The sequence below is a fragment of the Anser brachyrhynchus genome (assembly GCF_964034855.1).
Source record: "Anser brachyrhynchus genome assembly, chromosome: 15".
Taxonomy (NCBI): Eukaryota; Metazoa; Chordata; class Aves; order Anseriformes; family Anatidae; genus Anser; species Anser brachyrhynchus.
In genome coordinates this window covers 11,018,857-11,035,235 of record NC_137733.1, presented here as the reverse complement: position 1 = coordinate 11,035,235, position 16,379 = coordinate 11,018,857, and the positions used below count along the sequence as shown (strand labels likewise).

Genomic DNA, 16,379 nt, shown 5'->3' with positions numbered 1-16,379 from the left:
ATTCATGACTACAGAATGCATCTCGCATGTAGGGGAGAGAAAAGGATTAGTGATGAAAAGGAAAACATACATAACATTTTTCAATGTCTTAAATTTTAATCACCAGGAAACAAAAAATAAATGAGCTATGGGCATTGTGTAATTACAATAAATTTTGAGAAATGAGTAGTGTCCAGAGAAACCCAATTAAGTTTAATAATTTTGTGCATCAGAGACTGGGAGGATGGGGGGGGATAAATCTAACAAGTTACTGATGAATATAAAGTTTTCAACTGCGGAAAACAATGCTTAAATTAATATGACGCACAGTGATGCTTCTGGCTGCCTTTCTAATTGATTCTTCTTGTTAAATCAGGAGGAACTTGCGCACAATAAGCAGATTGCTGAGAGGCTATCCCCTACACAGAGATAACAGTTAACTTGAACCAGGCACACAGTGGCTTATTCATAAAAGAACAGGCTCTTTCTTAATTTAGTGGGGCTTTGCTCATGGGCTTTCTAGTTTGAGGCCCAGTATAATTGCAAGCAAAGACCAAGGGACGGAAGAACTCTCCAAAGCGCACAGCCACAAAAAACTGCAACCACTATTTGGCGCATGTATGTCACTCTTCCCTCCAAGTGAAACCTGGAGCAGATGCTCATGATGCAATAACGGAGAAAGTCAGGTAATTTCCTATTCACTCATTTATTCTTATACACAGCAGAGTGAGAATCAAGCCAGCACAAAGAGGGCCTCACATTAAAGCATTATCCAAGCCAAGGAACTCTTGAAATTCCTATTGCCAAATGTGAAGTGTTTGATTTCACTGGGTGCCCTGATTTGCAAATCACTTCTGAACTGAAAGCCCAGCCAAGAGGGCCTAGAGGTACAGAACAGCATGGTCTCCTTACGTGGGGTCAGATAAGGAACTTCTGTCCCCCATTCTACACTTTCTAGAGTCTCTCTTTTATTTAATTTTTAAAAAATAAATCTTTATCTTTCAGAATTTTGTTGATAACAAAAAAAGGTGGAGAGTAACAGTTCAGAGGTGTTGAGAGCATCTCTGGAATAGCCCTCAGAAACAAGCCACCCTGTTGACCTCAGTGAGGCATCCAACGACAGACTGCATGCCAGCACTCCGATCGTTTCATTCCTTCTACAGCAGAGGGGAGGAAATTCAGATATTGCGAGACTGGAATGAACGAGCAGGAAATCCTGTCACATTTTATCATTGCATCCGCCCCATTTACTACCCCCAGTAGCACAAATTGGCACTGAATATAAAATGGGATAACATTTGCTGTAATGTTATTTGAGAAAGTAATGCCAATGTTTAATAAAAGCTCCTTGGAAGCTCAGGAGCTTGGCAGAGCTCAAGGATATGGCACCTTCACAGGAAAGAACCGTGTTTGTGGGCACAGAAAACGACATAAAGAATTCTGAACATCTGAAGTATGGTGCAACAACTCATTTCAGCAGCTCAGATAGGCAGAACTTCTTGGTGTGAAGGAATAAACCTCGATAAAGCTTCCTCTCCTCCCCTGCCCAACTTACAAAGAACTTCCCACCTACAGAACGCATTTGGGCCTTCTTCAACACTTCACTTTTCTCTGACACATTGAAGGTAACACCTCAAAAACTATTGAATTTTGATCAAAAGTACTTAAACAGGGTTACTCAGATTTTTCCCACTTCACAGAACAAACAACTGCGGCCAGCTTTTCAAGTTACAGAACAGCATGCGACTCATCTCACCTTGCAGCTCACAGGGCCTTGCCCAGACCTCTCCTAGCACAACCTCACCAAAAAATCGCTGCAAATCATTAAGATTAATTACTCCTCTACAGGGAGGGTACATGCTTCCTAGGCTAAGCCTGTAATTCAAGCCGGCCTACTTCAAAAGTTATCAAGAATCTTTCCAAGACAAAAAAAAAAAAAAAAAAAAAGACAAACTCCAACAGTTTATGTCACTGTGAGAAACTGGAAAGCCAAAGGAGCAGGCAGAACACCGTGTCAGTGGGAAACCGTTCCGTTTGGGTGCAGTCCAGAGACCTCTCAAACCACAGCCTCAGCCCGCATTAAGTGCTGTCCATTTACATCAGAGAAACAGAAATTGTTAAGTATTCTAATATTTAGGCATTCACAATCTGCATGTTAAGAATGGATTTAGGTGCTATATTAAGAAAGACTGTATATTAGGTAGCTTTGTATCACTACAGCTAATGAAAAACAAGATTTTTGAAAGGCTACAGGATTCTCTTCATTTATGGGTGGGTCCAGAACTGAGAAGAAAAAGGATGTCTGCTCCGTTTAGGACACTAACGGTGGGAAATAGAGAAAAGATGTATTTATTTCTTTAAAGTGGAGCATGGACAAGGTATGGCGTTTTTTCCTCAGTTAAAATTAGAGACATTACCTTAAGTATTCTTTTATTTACTTTTAAGGTCTGTGCTAATTATTTCTCAGATAGGACAAACTTCATTATTGCATGCAAGTTCTAACACATGAAAACAAGCGGGGAAGTTCCCCATCATTCAGCAAATTCTCTGCCTCCCATTGTTGTTCTGTGCTGGATTTTAATTGTGCACATTACAGTATCTTAACCATTTTTCACTTCACCTTTTATTTTATAGCTTCTGTTACATGTTAAGGAAAACGGTCCTTTCACTGAAGTAGCAGCATACCAGCAGCTCCTGAAACTGCAAGATAAGAATTCTCACCTGACTACTCCTAACAAATGAGACAAGCCTTGCAGAATTCACCTATTTTATTCCTGGGAGAGAAAAACGTGTGCACCAGAAGACAGAAACAGAAATGAGGAATGCCGGGTGACCTTGGGCAAGTCACTTCACTTCTTTGTTTCTCTTTCTGCTGTTTTCCTTGCTACCTTTGGTCTGTCTTGTCCAATTAAAGAAATCTAAAGCAGGAGTGCTCTCCGCATTGTCAGCACATCTCACCAATAGGGTGCTGACCTCACTTGGATACAACAGTAATAAGTAATAACCATGACAACAATTTACAAGTGATGTCCTGCATTTCTAATATTCTGGGTAAGAAGAGTTGAACTAACTTATTAAAGCACACGTGTAAGTTCACCTTTACAATGAGAAGCTGGTCTTAACTCTTGTCAGCTTTAATAAAACTTAAAAGCTTAGTTTTTCACCCTGGTGATTTCTCCTGGAAGGCTGTTGCAGAATTCTGCTGCTCCACTGGTATGAGAAAAACTCTTCTAATTACAAACCCAAATGCACTCTCGGACAACTCTCACCCACCCACTCTTATGTCAGCCAGGTGTTCTCCTCCAGTGTTCAGGCCTGTGCTGCATTGAGAGAGGAACCATGGCTCTCCCAGGCCTGTCTTACCAGGTGAAAAAGGCCAAACCCTCCTCTGAGTTGCAAATTAAGCCTCTATGAGAACCTCTGCTTTGTGCTCTAATCCATCAGCCATACAATTGCTGTAATTTCACCCTGAACTTAAGCTCCTGTTAAACAAGGCCAAAAACCTTCCAGTTCCCTAGGGCCCCACTGGCAGGGTGACCTACCCCAGCTCTCCGTACGCTTCTCCCCAAATGGAGGAAAGGGAACCATGTCCTTGTTCCTGACATCCATTGCTCCCTTATGTCCAGCACTCAGCCTCCATCCTATGAAACTTTTTGGATATGCTCTCTTCCCTCCAGCTTAGGATTGGCTTCCCAAATCTGCGTAACTATGTTTAACTGGGTCTAGGGCATAGAAGTCTTTGGGACTAACGGCATAAAAAAAGATGCAAAGAGACAAGACAGAAACCTCTGCTTAGAGGAAAATATTGTAACACTTCATGGATTTGTAGTAGGAAGGACGACTTTCAAACACCCATTGGAAGGAAAACGTATAATAAGATCTTTTTTTCTCCCGTCCTTTCTATTGACAGCATATCACTTTCAAACACCCTAATTTTGCCGGGTGGAAATGTATGCCCTCTTTAATATAGATAAGTTATTTGTCATACATAAGCCTTGTTAATTTAGGATTAACGTTGCTGAAGTAATTAATGTGACCTTATGCAAAACACATGACTATAGCTTCGTACTGAAGTCCTACTGGTTATCTGCAGGGCTGACTTCAGTCCAGTGGTATTAACAGCTGGGTTGGTTTTAGCTTTACAGCTTCAGAGGTCTTCAAAACCCACTTTAAAATAAAGGTCTTCAACTAAATCTTCCAAAGACAAATGAATGTCAGCCAGTTGTTGCCAACAGCTGACTGTGAGGAGTGGAAACGCTTCACTAAGGCTTGAAGAGTCAAAGATCATAGACAGAAACCAAGGATGCAGGTACAGTGGTATGTTCCCTTCTGATTTTAATAACCACCAAAAAAGTAGACAGAAATGAGTCGGTGGATGGAGATGGCACCTAAATTGCTATCACATAGGTATGTGCATTTATTTTGAATTTGGTAAGAACTTCGTCTCCAAAAAAGAGCCAAAAATAACACTGCACTATACCACAGAACAGCACTTCTTTTAATATGAGAGAATTGTTGAACAAGCAACTGCCACCGCATTAATAATTTATCAAGTAAAACTATGGTTATTTTCATGTGATTTCTCTAGTAAAAAAAATCTGCTGGGAGATTTACATAAAAAGAAACTTCATAGGAAATCAAATGCTACTGCATGGGAAGGGATATAAAATATAAAAGGTCATTTTGTTCAATAACATTTTGGGATGGTGGTCATTTAAAATGCTTTTCATGAACACAGGCAAAGATCAAAGTATTAATGGAGACAATTACAGAGCACAACTTGAGAGCACCGTAGCAATCAGTTGCTAAGGTTAGGAAGTTTATTGCAAAATAGTGTTTACATTGATAAAGCCCTGCTGATTTTCATATTGCAAATTGTTTCGACCTTCCAGGCTCCTACCTAGCATTACTGTACCTTCCCCTAGGAACAGGTCCGGTGTTTCAAAGAATTTACTCTTAAAGACACAAACAGCAGCTTTGTCCATTTTTTTGCAGCTGACACAAAGAAGTCCATTCAATAAAATAGTTCCTTTATTTGCGTATGGTTTCCAAGGACTTTGCTCAAAAATAGCTCACAGGATAATAAGTATCTACTTTTCTCCTGTTCATTAAAACTGTATTCATCCATTGCATACGGCACCTTTGTTCACCTTCTTGATGTCAACAAAGCTAAAGAGGGATGGACTGACCTCAAAAAGAAGCTACGTTATTATAAATTTCAAAGCAGGGGTATTTCAAAGACTATTGCCTAGGGTCACTTCGGATACAAATTCCAGACATTCATGTTGGATTTTGTAAGACACTGCTATTCAGTCAAAGCCAAGTTCAAAAGAAGCATCCCGTTATGTGATATGTATGCTATTTCTGATACAGAACTCATTATTAAAAGAAATGTACCCAGCAATGCACTACGGAACAAGAACCAGCACTGTTCAGTTTTGCAATTAAAAGGAAAAAAGGTTTCATCTTTTCCAGCCTGCACAGATCAAGGGAAACAGGTATCTGACTTATGCGATTCTGAGTACCCAGCACTGCCTGGGTCCAGAATGGAGATGAATCCAGGATAAATCCTACCTGCACAGAGAGCACAGCCAAGGAAAACATCATTCACCAAAAGCACATTTTGGAACATACACATTGCAGCATCTACCAAAACAGCACTGCTGAAGCAGAGATACCCTCGCCCCACGCACCCCACACGACCCAGAGCCCTGCTCACAGCTCTTCGCTGCCTGCTGCCCAGGCCCACGAGGAGCCCAAACAAGCTCGCTGCAGCGAGCTGGATCGGAGCTGCACCTCAAAGTCTTCAGCCAGGTTTTGGTGTCGTCCAACGCACTGTTCTCTAGTTCCCTTCAAATTCTTTGACACAGACATAACCAAACTGCTAAAACAAAAGCGCAGGCCTGCTTCCTCACTTAAAAATTCTCCTGAAGCATCATGCAAAACAGAACAAACTCTGCCCACAGAGAACACCAGACTTGCTTTTCTTTTTTGTTTTCCCCCTCCACCAACTGACTTTAACACGCAGGACATGTAACAATGCCTAGGGCATCATCTCTTGACTCCACGAGTCTCCAGACAATCTGCAGCCTCTGTGGTTGTGTTACAGGTGAGAGATGAGCAAAAAATAAAGGAACATTACAGTAGGGAACCTATTGGGATTTTGCAAAGAGATCAAGTAAATAACTTTCATCAGAAGCTTTAGAAGGAAAAAAACCCTCCCTACTAAGCTTCATGTCATCAGATTTCAGGCTTGAATAAAATGTTCAGAGTGAAACCATAGCCTTCCCAAAGCTCATCTGGGTTTGCAGTTTCACTACAAAGCCATAACTCAGCCAAGATTGACTGAAAGTCCAAACGTATTTGAGAACGCTTGGACCCAGTTTCAAAGGACCCTGAGCTGATGGATGAGTTTGTGCCTAAATTTCGGTGAAACTTAATTAGGTATGGTTAGAACTGTTCAAAGATGGTAGTGAAATCATTTGATACTCATTTGCACATCATTGTCCTAAATGTATTTATGCATCTGTAAGGCCCTGATGGTAGAGGATGCTAGTAACATGAGGGCCTGCAATGAGTGTTGCTTCGTATTTTCCTGTTAAGGATATTGCTTTTATATCTTTATTGCAGTGTCACATAAGGAGTAACAGCCCAGGATCCTACTGTTTTAGGCACTGTAAGAGCACCAATGTGAGTCCCTGTCTCACGTAATTTATAATTTAAGCTGTGTAAGAACAGGATGTCTTTTAGAGTAAGTGATGCTGAACGGGGAATCACCAAAAGCCCAGTTATTAGGTCAGAAACTGCTATTGCTATTGTAAATCTGTTCAGCATTTTATAAATGGGAGTGCTTGGGAGTTTTTAATTTGCAGCAGAAAACTTACAGTGTAAGCACAGAGGTTGGGATGTTTTGCTCCTTTCTCCCCACAAAGCTTTTTTAAACATCGTTCTGGTTGCTCAATGCAAAAGAGTTTGTAAAAAAGTAAGTAGCATTCATTTTAAAAAGTGGTGCAACTTTTTTTTTTGAGGGGGGGAGGGTGTTTGTTTTGGGTTGGGTTGATTTTTTTTCCTTTTACTTATTTGCCTTATCATTTTTAAGGAGTTGGAAATTAAATTTCAGCTTATAATGTTGTCTAGTGAATACTTGCTCATATTCTGTGAGATGAAGGTGCTGACAACAACATAACCTCCCTTGACAGAAATAGGTGTGCAACAAAATCCCTAGAAATCACACAGTAAATACATCCATAAGAATCCTTCAGATTTCCTGAAGTAGAGTGGAAACCAGAGATATGCTTAAAATCCCCAAAGTAATGTGTATTGTCAGCAAACAGGCTAAACTGCTGTTCCTTGGGTAATGCGGGTGAAGTGCCCTCAAAATGACTGTACCAGCAGCAAAAAAGTAGCAATTTTTATGACTTATGTCACATCACATCAAAACAGGTCAGATGCATTTTGTGGGGTTGTTTCACATATGACCCTACAAAATCACATGTCAAATGATGGATAAGACAATTTCTCAGGAAGCAGTATGCTCCAGGTAAAGCCGGGATTAAAGTGAAGGGCTATTTTCAACAAAGTAAGAAATATGTGACAAGATGAGATGCCTTTTTCATTCCTCAATCAAGCATGCCAGTATATCCATAAATGTTCAAAAATGATACAAAATAACAGGAGTAATCAGAAGAGTCATCAAAACAGAAAATGCCTGGCCTTTTTTTCTCGGTTTGGCTTGAAGTGGAAACAAGCCCAAACTGAAGAAGATTTTTGTCTAAATATTACTAAACAATTGTAGGTGATGAGTGCCAAAAGAACAGCCTATGGTTATACCCTTTACAACAAACTCCGCAACAGAAGTAGGGCAGAGTTTGCAGAAAGTTGGTCCGTTTTCGTTAGACAAGTACGGTTTGAAAAAAACAGAGGAGTTTCAATGTAGAAGCCTTCTTCGGTGCTTCACACCTCCATCCAACTGGCTCTTCCTCTCAGGCCCTAGAGCATCATGTCCTTCAGAAGTATACTTCGATCAGAGTCAGTCAAGTTTAGATGTTTACAAATACCTTTAAATGCAAAGCACTGAACAACAAACAGTGGCCTTTTTCTCATGCTGTGACCTCACAACAAACACCTGGGATGCTTGAGCTTCCAAAGCCTTGCTAATTAAATTAAATATTGTTCTAAAAAATAGCATCTCTCTCTCCATTTCAGTACACAAGGGCGATATCCTCTTCAGGTTCTGTGAATCAACTGCCAATTATCTCCCTGCAAGTGGAAACAACAAACTCTGCTAGTCGGGTAAAACTGTTTTCATACAAGGGAGCACAAGCATAAGGCTAATGTCTGCTAAACGGAAATTCAGCATAACAAAACACTGAACGAACAAGGGAGGCAGTTTAAGTAAGTGCTCCTCACTCAGTCATTGCTATATACTCTGTCATCACTTACTCTAACATGATGACGTTGCCACGATGAAGCACTATCTTAGCAGCAATTACCTCTGTTATAGGGTCAAACCATTTAGAACTTCTTATTGTTCCCCATCTTAAAGGTACACTGTTTTAAGACTAGCTTTTAACATGGATAATACACCTGCACAGGAGTCGAGAGCTTGAAATTCCTCCTTCACATTCTTTTTGCGGGTCAGCAGCCCTGTAGGAGAGGTTGACAGGGTCAGGGGAAAGGTAGAGCCTGGATTATATACATTCTTTCACTAGGCGTGAAGAGGCACATTCACATTTGGGACTGTGACAGGACATTCATCATCCTGCTCGTTCTCCTGGAGAGAAAGGAGAGCCAGCAATTGCTAGTAAAAGGGGTATCTGAGAGCACAAGGAGCTAACCCGACAAGGTGCTGGTGATACATCTCCTCTTATTCAAGGTATGATCTAATGCACAGTATTGACTCCAGTCCTATTTACCCTCCAGAATGACACAGGTGATTCTTGCTCAAGTCTGCACAAAACCACATGCCGTAACACCAATGCCTTATGGCATGAATGTTGGCAAGTGTATCAGTGATGGGATGCTTGGAAATACAATGCCAGTCATCAGCTCGAAGTCGGCAAAAACAAGTCATATATAATACACACACACAGCCCTGCCATTGCAATGACGCATCTTTCGGACAAATGTGTTTGTTTCCCCAAAGGAGACAGTAACCCAAAACAGGTATTAAAACATAGAAGAGCCAATTATATTTTTATTGCTTTTTACACTAAGGCCTTTTCTGTTGTACTACCAGGTCTGTTTCATCTGAATGCACATGGAAACTGAAAATACTTACCTGCTCCTCAATGCCAAGGTGAATTTAATCAGAAAACTAATTGCTTTCATTTTTCTGTTATAAACTCTTCAATTTGCTGTAGCGATTACCAGGGTGAAAATTTTCTGCCTGCAATCAAGTCCAAAAGGGAATGGTCTGTGTTGTTTCTTGGAAGAAAATTGCCTTTAGAAAAATCCTATTTCTTCGCTAGAGTATCAAGGAGCACCGTGGCTGAAGAATGAGATGCACAGCTTTTGAGATTAATCATTATGATGAATTAGAGAAAAGCTGAAGGCTGTAAAACATATCCGTAGTCTATGACCACTTAGATTCCAGTAATTACACCAGTAACTGCCATCTTCACTGCTTCTATGTAGATTCTCCCCCTGCCAACCTCAGTCCTCAGAGAACTGATGTATAATAACCAGCTCTCCACTCACTGGCCTTAAACAGCTGGCAGCTGGAAGAAACATGAACTAGAACCAAAATACCATATTAAACTATTTCCTTAGCCACCCGTACAATATTCTGTGTTTAACAAATAAGTAAGAATTGCTGAAAACAAATCTCTTCAGTGAGATACTGTTGGATTTTTATCCTTAGAGCCAGCATTTGATACAGCCTTAAAAGATGCACTCGTGTCATGGTATCTCATTATTTCTTTTGATGTGTTATCACATCTTTATGGAGTGGTGCTGGTTCCAGTCATGAAATGCAGATTTGGAACACAATGTTGTGTCTGCTCAAATGGAAGCTGAGCACACACAGCACATATAAATAACCCTAGTGCTGGGACTTTAGGAAAGGATTTAAGATGATATTTGAAGAAAAGTATAAAAGTTTATAATGCTGCAGTCAAACATACAATTTTCACAGCTTGAAGTAGTTTTTTTTTCCCTAAAATATTTTGCTACATACCATGCAGAAGCTGGTGATCATTAAACTGTGTGATAAGGAAACCCACACAGTGCATAGAGCCAGAGTCAAAACACTTTTCTGGCAAAGTTTGCAGCCCCAGATCTCTTATCAGTGATTGCACTGGACACTGAATAACGTGAGCATGTCCCACAATACATCCAGCAAAGCAGCAGTTCAGAACCTTTAAATTCAGAAGTGACAACCACACCACTGACTGACATTTTATAAAATGAATAATACTGAATTTCACCCACAGAAGTCACTGTTAAACCCCCCGACTCATGTTTTCTTCCTAGCAGGAGCACTCCCACCAGTTTTTGCAGCAGCATGCTCTAAATGGCTAACTACTTTGAGTGTTAAAGAAAACCTGCATCTTGTTTGTAATACATCTGGAGTCAGAGAAAAGGAAATGGGAGACAGCGCCAAGATATTTGTGAGAAAAGCAAAGAAGCAAGAGGCAATCTGGCTGCCTCGGCAGAATCTATTTTTCTTGTATTAAATATAAAGACGCAGAGGTAATTCAGATAGAGCATTATCTAATTGCAATGGCAAGATGAGGATAGTTTATGAACACCCATTGTACCACATCTAAGTGGTCATGCTGTTCAAGGAGAAATGAAAATGTGAATTGAGTAGGGTCCAGGAAGTCAAGTGCAGGAATAAGCAGAACTGAGAGCTCATTTAATGCAATCCCAAACCTAATGAAAAGACAGATCATTGGAAGTAATGAAGAGCCAGCCAGCACTAGGAATAGATTACATATGCACATAAAAGCACTGCTTCTCTATGTTATTGAATGTGGGTTCCACTGTGCTCTAAAATACCGGTGGCAACGAGGTAAATCAAACCTCTGGTGCCCAAGGAGCACTCTGACGTGTAAATCACATGCTGACTGTCACCTTGTGCCACACAGAGATCTTAAATGGTTCCAGCTGACCTGCAGAAAAAGCAACAATGACAACAGCAGCAGCACATTGTTAAAAGACTGAAGGAGGACTATTTTTGATATCAGTAATCCCTGCTGACCACCTGCCTGCTTGTTGTCAGCTGACAACGCACTGTTGCCTCCACAGAAGCAGAGTATCCTCTAGGGAGAAGAGGAACACAAATACTGGGAATGAATTAATAAATAAACAAACAGACAGGGAAGCTGATAAAACATCAAAAACAAAACCCATGCGACAGAGGCAGGAAAGGAAATGTGAACGTGGGAAGTTACTAACACAGGAATGTTTTGCCAGGATGGAAAAAACAAAATCTGCCAGAAAGGAAGCAGCAAAGTTGCAAAAGCAGGAAAACCGGGAGCTATAGAGGATGCCAAAGCAGAAGCACTGTTAAAGCTGAAGTGGAGCTGTGAAATAAACGGTCTCTGGCTACCCTTTGCACAGAGACAGTCACTGACTGAGCTGTGAGCACTGAAGGTTTGCAGGACCCCTGCAACAGCTTTACAAAGCCAAAGCCTCCGAGAGTCCTTAAAGCAGTGGAATTACACAGTTTGTTGATAGGGGAAAAGGAGGAGCTCTCAAACGCAGAGAGGGCCTTAGGGAAATGATCGTGGAACCACCTGAAAACTCAAAGGAAGGCTTGTTTTCTTACCAAAATAGAGACCTTGTTGCCATCTCCTCTGAAGAAATTACTGTGACTGACAGGCTAGAGGCTCACATATAAAGGCATCTTTAAGTTACAAAGGGCTTCTGAGACTATATTTATACCCCAATTTTGAGCATCTCTCAGAAAGCTGTTGTCAGAAATGGTCTCATTATGCCACTGCCAAACAGAGCACAATAAGAGAGTTACTACCCAGAGCCTAAAACTTAAGTAGGTGGAAAAGACAGCAGGTCTTTAGAGAACAGACTGGGGAAAAATGACAGGAATAGGAGCACAATTTGGAGTTTAAGCCCCTGTGAAGCTAACAGAAAGACTACTCATTTATTTCAGCAGACTTTGGATCAGACCCCTCACTTCTGAAGAGCTTTGAAGTTGAAAAGTGTTAGAGGAACACTCAAAATACTTATCAACAGAAAAATGCAGCTAAAGAGATGTATATGAGTGTCTTTTTAACTTGTTTGGAAAGGTCAGAAGATCAAGAAGAATGCTTGCAGACAGGAGGTGATTTAATGGGATTTGAGGGGAGCGCTTTAGAAACAGTACGGATAACACACGAAAAAGGAGCTGAGCATATGTTAGAAGAGTTTGTGCACTATAAACTCCTCAGGACTAGCCAAGGACAGGTCAGAAAGCAGAACAAGCTAAATCAGGCTGTTCTTCTAACTTACGAGTGCCCTGAATATTTGCTATCTTGTCATAAATCAAGGTAAAACATCTTACGTAAGTTCTGTGGCAGAAATGCTGGTTTAACAAGCTTTTACCACCAAATCTGTCCCTGCAGTTTGTTGTCATCAGACAGATGCTATGCAACATTTTTATTCCCACGTGGGGTGGAAGCTACTGCCTGAAGTTCACACATTAAAATGAGGAGAGTTTCCCTGTGGTCCTTTAACACCCTCCACCGTGCCTTATGACCAGTGGAATAAGGCATGCTCCAATGAGGCTAGCTAGGGAAAACATGCAATAACAGAATTTGCAGCTGCAAAATGGATTAGCATCTTTCAAACTGTACATGCAGTAGGAGGAAGTAGGTATGAAAACAGATATCTAAATAGCCAAGAGCCATTAACGTTTCATGCTCTGGAAAAACGTGCTTCTCATCTCAGTGGAAGGATAGTTGCTCCTTTACTCCGCAGGAAAACTTTAGTCAGACCTTTTTAATATGCTATATTTAAAATAAAAATAAAAGTCACCAGCTCTGTAGTTTAGGTAAACCAAATCCAATTCCAGGACTGAAAGGGTGACTTCTAGTAGCTCACCTACCCCAAATTCCTACCCTATGGGTGTTGGCTAATCCATCTTACTTCATATTTTCAACTAGTGAGGAGCTCAGACACAAGCCACGTCAGCTGACAAGCCATGACTTCGGAAGCTGAAGCCAGGCAATCACTCATGACTCTCTGTGCATTCCCTTACAACAAGATGCATTTTACTGTTATAAATAAACCTTCAAACACAGAACAACTATTTGCCAAATACACCTATCTTCCAGAATTTATCCTCCTGAGGAGTGCTGAAGCTTTCAAGATCTCTGGGATGTTCCCAAGAACTGGGAACACGGCTGTGTTTCAGTTATACCACAGATCATGCTGTAAAGGGACTGAAAGTTAGCCAAAATTAACCAGGTAGGTCATCTGACATGATAGCTGCACTATGACAGACTCCAATGGTTGAAGTCAGTGTGGAGCTCATGTAATCTCCCCATTCCCCAAATCTCAAATATTCAGCGAAGCAAATAAAGATGGGTAGTAGAAGGCTAAATGCACTGAAAGATTTTCAGAATGAAATGCAACTCTGCAGGCAAATCTAAGCATTGTTTTCTGTCAAACCTTGCTCCATGGGTGAGCTGCTGCAAAAAGATGATGTTTACCTCCACACAAATCTCTGCTGAATGCTCCCATATGGCACACACTGAGTGAGAAGTGACAGCAGCGATGGGTAAGCCGCGCAGCACTTTCTTCAAGGGTCTCTCTGTAGTCTGGAGCTAATTACACATCCTGCAGATATGCTTCACGGTTTTTAGAAGGTTTTTTTTTTCTTAAGAAAAAGAAAGCAATTAGGGCCACAGTCACACTATGTTTTCATTTCAGCTAATTCATCTAAGTTAAATTAGCTGTTATGTAGTTGAATAGGAAATAACACTGACATCATAAAAAGTGCAAAGTAACTACAGCATGTGGGTTGATAATGGCAGACAGCAGTTTCTGTGGGGCTGGAATTTATAGCCACTAAAACAGAGTGAAAGAGCAACCAACTAACTAAAATCTGTCAGCAAATCACCGACTAGGTAACTTCCCATTGTTTTATTTACCATGTCTTAGTGGAATTAAATGTGGTGGCACTATTACTCATAATCAACATGCCACGTTTATTACACACGAGGCCTTGCCAAACATATTTCCTCGCAAAAGCAGAACAGCTGCTCTTTTAAGGCTACAGAAGAGAAAGATGAGGAAAAGCAACTACTTCCTCGAGGTGAGATGTGGTTAGCTGTGGGCCTGACTTTATGGAATAGATATTTTTGACACATTATTTTTTTAATACATCTATTTTAATACACAAAGACATACAATCTACAAGGAGAAAGAGTTTAGGTTCAAATTGGTTCTTAGCCTCAAAAAATAAACATGAAAACCATTCTCCCTCATTAGGCTGTGAATACATAGCCACCACAAGTTCAGAAGGGGAAAGTCCTGTTTAACTAACTTAATTTCCTTTTATGACAAGGTTACCCAGCTAGTTTACGACGGGAAGCCAGCAGATATAATACTTTTGGATTTCAGCTAGGTTTCCGTTACTGTTTCTCACAACATCCTTCCAGGCAAAACATCCACCATACAGCCAGATGAGTACACAGTACGAGGGGTGGGCGCTGGGCAGACAGGTCAGGCTCAAAGGGTTACAGTAAATGGGGTTACAACAGGCTGAGGTTCCGCAGGGCTCCATTTTGGGGCCACTTCTCTTCAGTGTTTTCATAAGTGACCTGGATGCAGGACTCAAATGTAAGTTTGTAGATGATACTAAAGTAGGAGGAGCTGCTGACTCCCTCACAGGTAAAGAGGCTTTGCAGAAAGTTCCTGACAGACTACAGGGCTGGGCAATCACCAGCAGCATGAAGTCCAACAAGAACAAGTGCTGGATGCTGCACCCAGGACGCGTCAACCCTGGCTGTACGTACAGGCTGCCGGACGAGAGGCTGGAGAGCAGCCCCACGGAAGACTAACCATAGAGAAAAATACAGCTTAAGGAAAGGAAGCGAGGACCAAAGCAGCTTTCCAATAGCCAGCTCTCAATTTCTCCTCTGCAAAGCCAAGTCATTTCCACTGCAGGAAAACATTTGTTCTGGAAAGACCAAACCTGGAAAAAGAGCCATATGTGCAGCACCTCTTCTTGTGTGGATGTACGAGCATCCGCAACATTTGTGCTTTCACCAGCACATGAACAGACGCGCCTTAGAGCATGCAGACAACAGAGTTTGGCCACGTAGTACCTGTAAGTATGCCAGACAACAGGATTAGACCTTGCCTGCCTTCTACTTCTCCGTTGGGATTTCAGGGTGGACTGGCAGGTGCTGACTTCTTACATTTTTAAAGCGTTATCTCCCTAATTCCTCCTGTGCTCTTTCACCCCCTGAAGTGCTCCCTGTGAGATGCTACCAGACCGCCTCACTGCTCTGAGTTTGATGAAGCGAGGGTTCATCAGCCCTCCCACGTGGATGACACGCACGTAAGGAACAGGCAGGCAGTGAGCAGAACGACGAGGTGATGTCACAGCTGAAACAAAGCTGTTTTCCTTGGTACTTGGCACATATTTTAAATAAATAGTGACTGCAGCCTCAAGGGAAAGTGGTAAATGGAAAACGTGGGGAACTACTCATAACAGGCTTCTACCACACAGCCCCATCTCCTGCTGCCGAGAGGGTAAGAAGTTCAGGCTCAGTAACCAGGCTTTTCCAGCCCTCACTGCTGAGGGTGTCAGCAAGGTTTCCTCCCAGTCAGTGCCAACAGAGGTTAGAGAATGTACTCAGCTGAAGTATTTCGAAATGTTTCCCCTGCACAAATACTCAAAGACACAAAAAATCTCTAAGCACACACCCAGATGTCCATTCCTAATAGTAGCTGCCTTCACATTAACTGAACATCCTAAACCCAGCAACGGACCTCATCATAACTATGGTATGTATATGGACGTGAGCTGGGGACCATACACCCTGTTCTAAGTTATTATCTCCTCACCTAGAAGTTGAGAACAAGCCACAGAAATGCCTTTTACACTTCCAGCCTCACCACAGCAGTGGACTCCCACTGTTTATTCCCAGCCAGAGCTTGGATGAGTCTCAGTGGGCTCACTGTTTACAGAGAAAATGGCAAAGTTCAGAAGGTTCCTCAGCCCCCACACATCTATAATTACCTTGTTTTCTGCAGTTTGGTCAGAGGAGGGATGAATGTTAGTTCTTTCCAGTAGTACTATTTTCATCCTAGCATCATTTCTGGGGTAGTAAAATATGTCAAAATTGGAAGCCATCCTGTGTCAAATAACATCTAATTTGCCCTAAACAAAGGAGAAGGGAACTTGTTCACCTTTCCCATTTGCTTCTGCACATCTTGTCCTTGTA

The 16,379-nt window shown here is 41.5% G+C and overlaps 1 long non-coding RNA gene across 3 annotated transcripts in view; it reads right to left on the bottom strand.

Moving 5' to 3' along the window:
* LOC308178274 overlaps positions 1-16,379 on the bottom strand; it is a 290,108-nt gene that overhangs the window by 232,904 nt on the left and 40,825 nt on the right. The window contains exon 1 of one of the 3 annotated variants that reach the window (XR_013939660.1): positions 13,635-15,326. The exons of the other annotated variants lie outside the window; for them this stretch is intronic. This is a non-coding gene — a long non-coding RNA (uncharacterized lncRNA). Of the gene's footprint in view, positions 1-13,634; positions 15,327-16,379 lie in introns of those variants that run through there. 3 annotated transcript variants of the gene reach the window in all.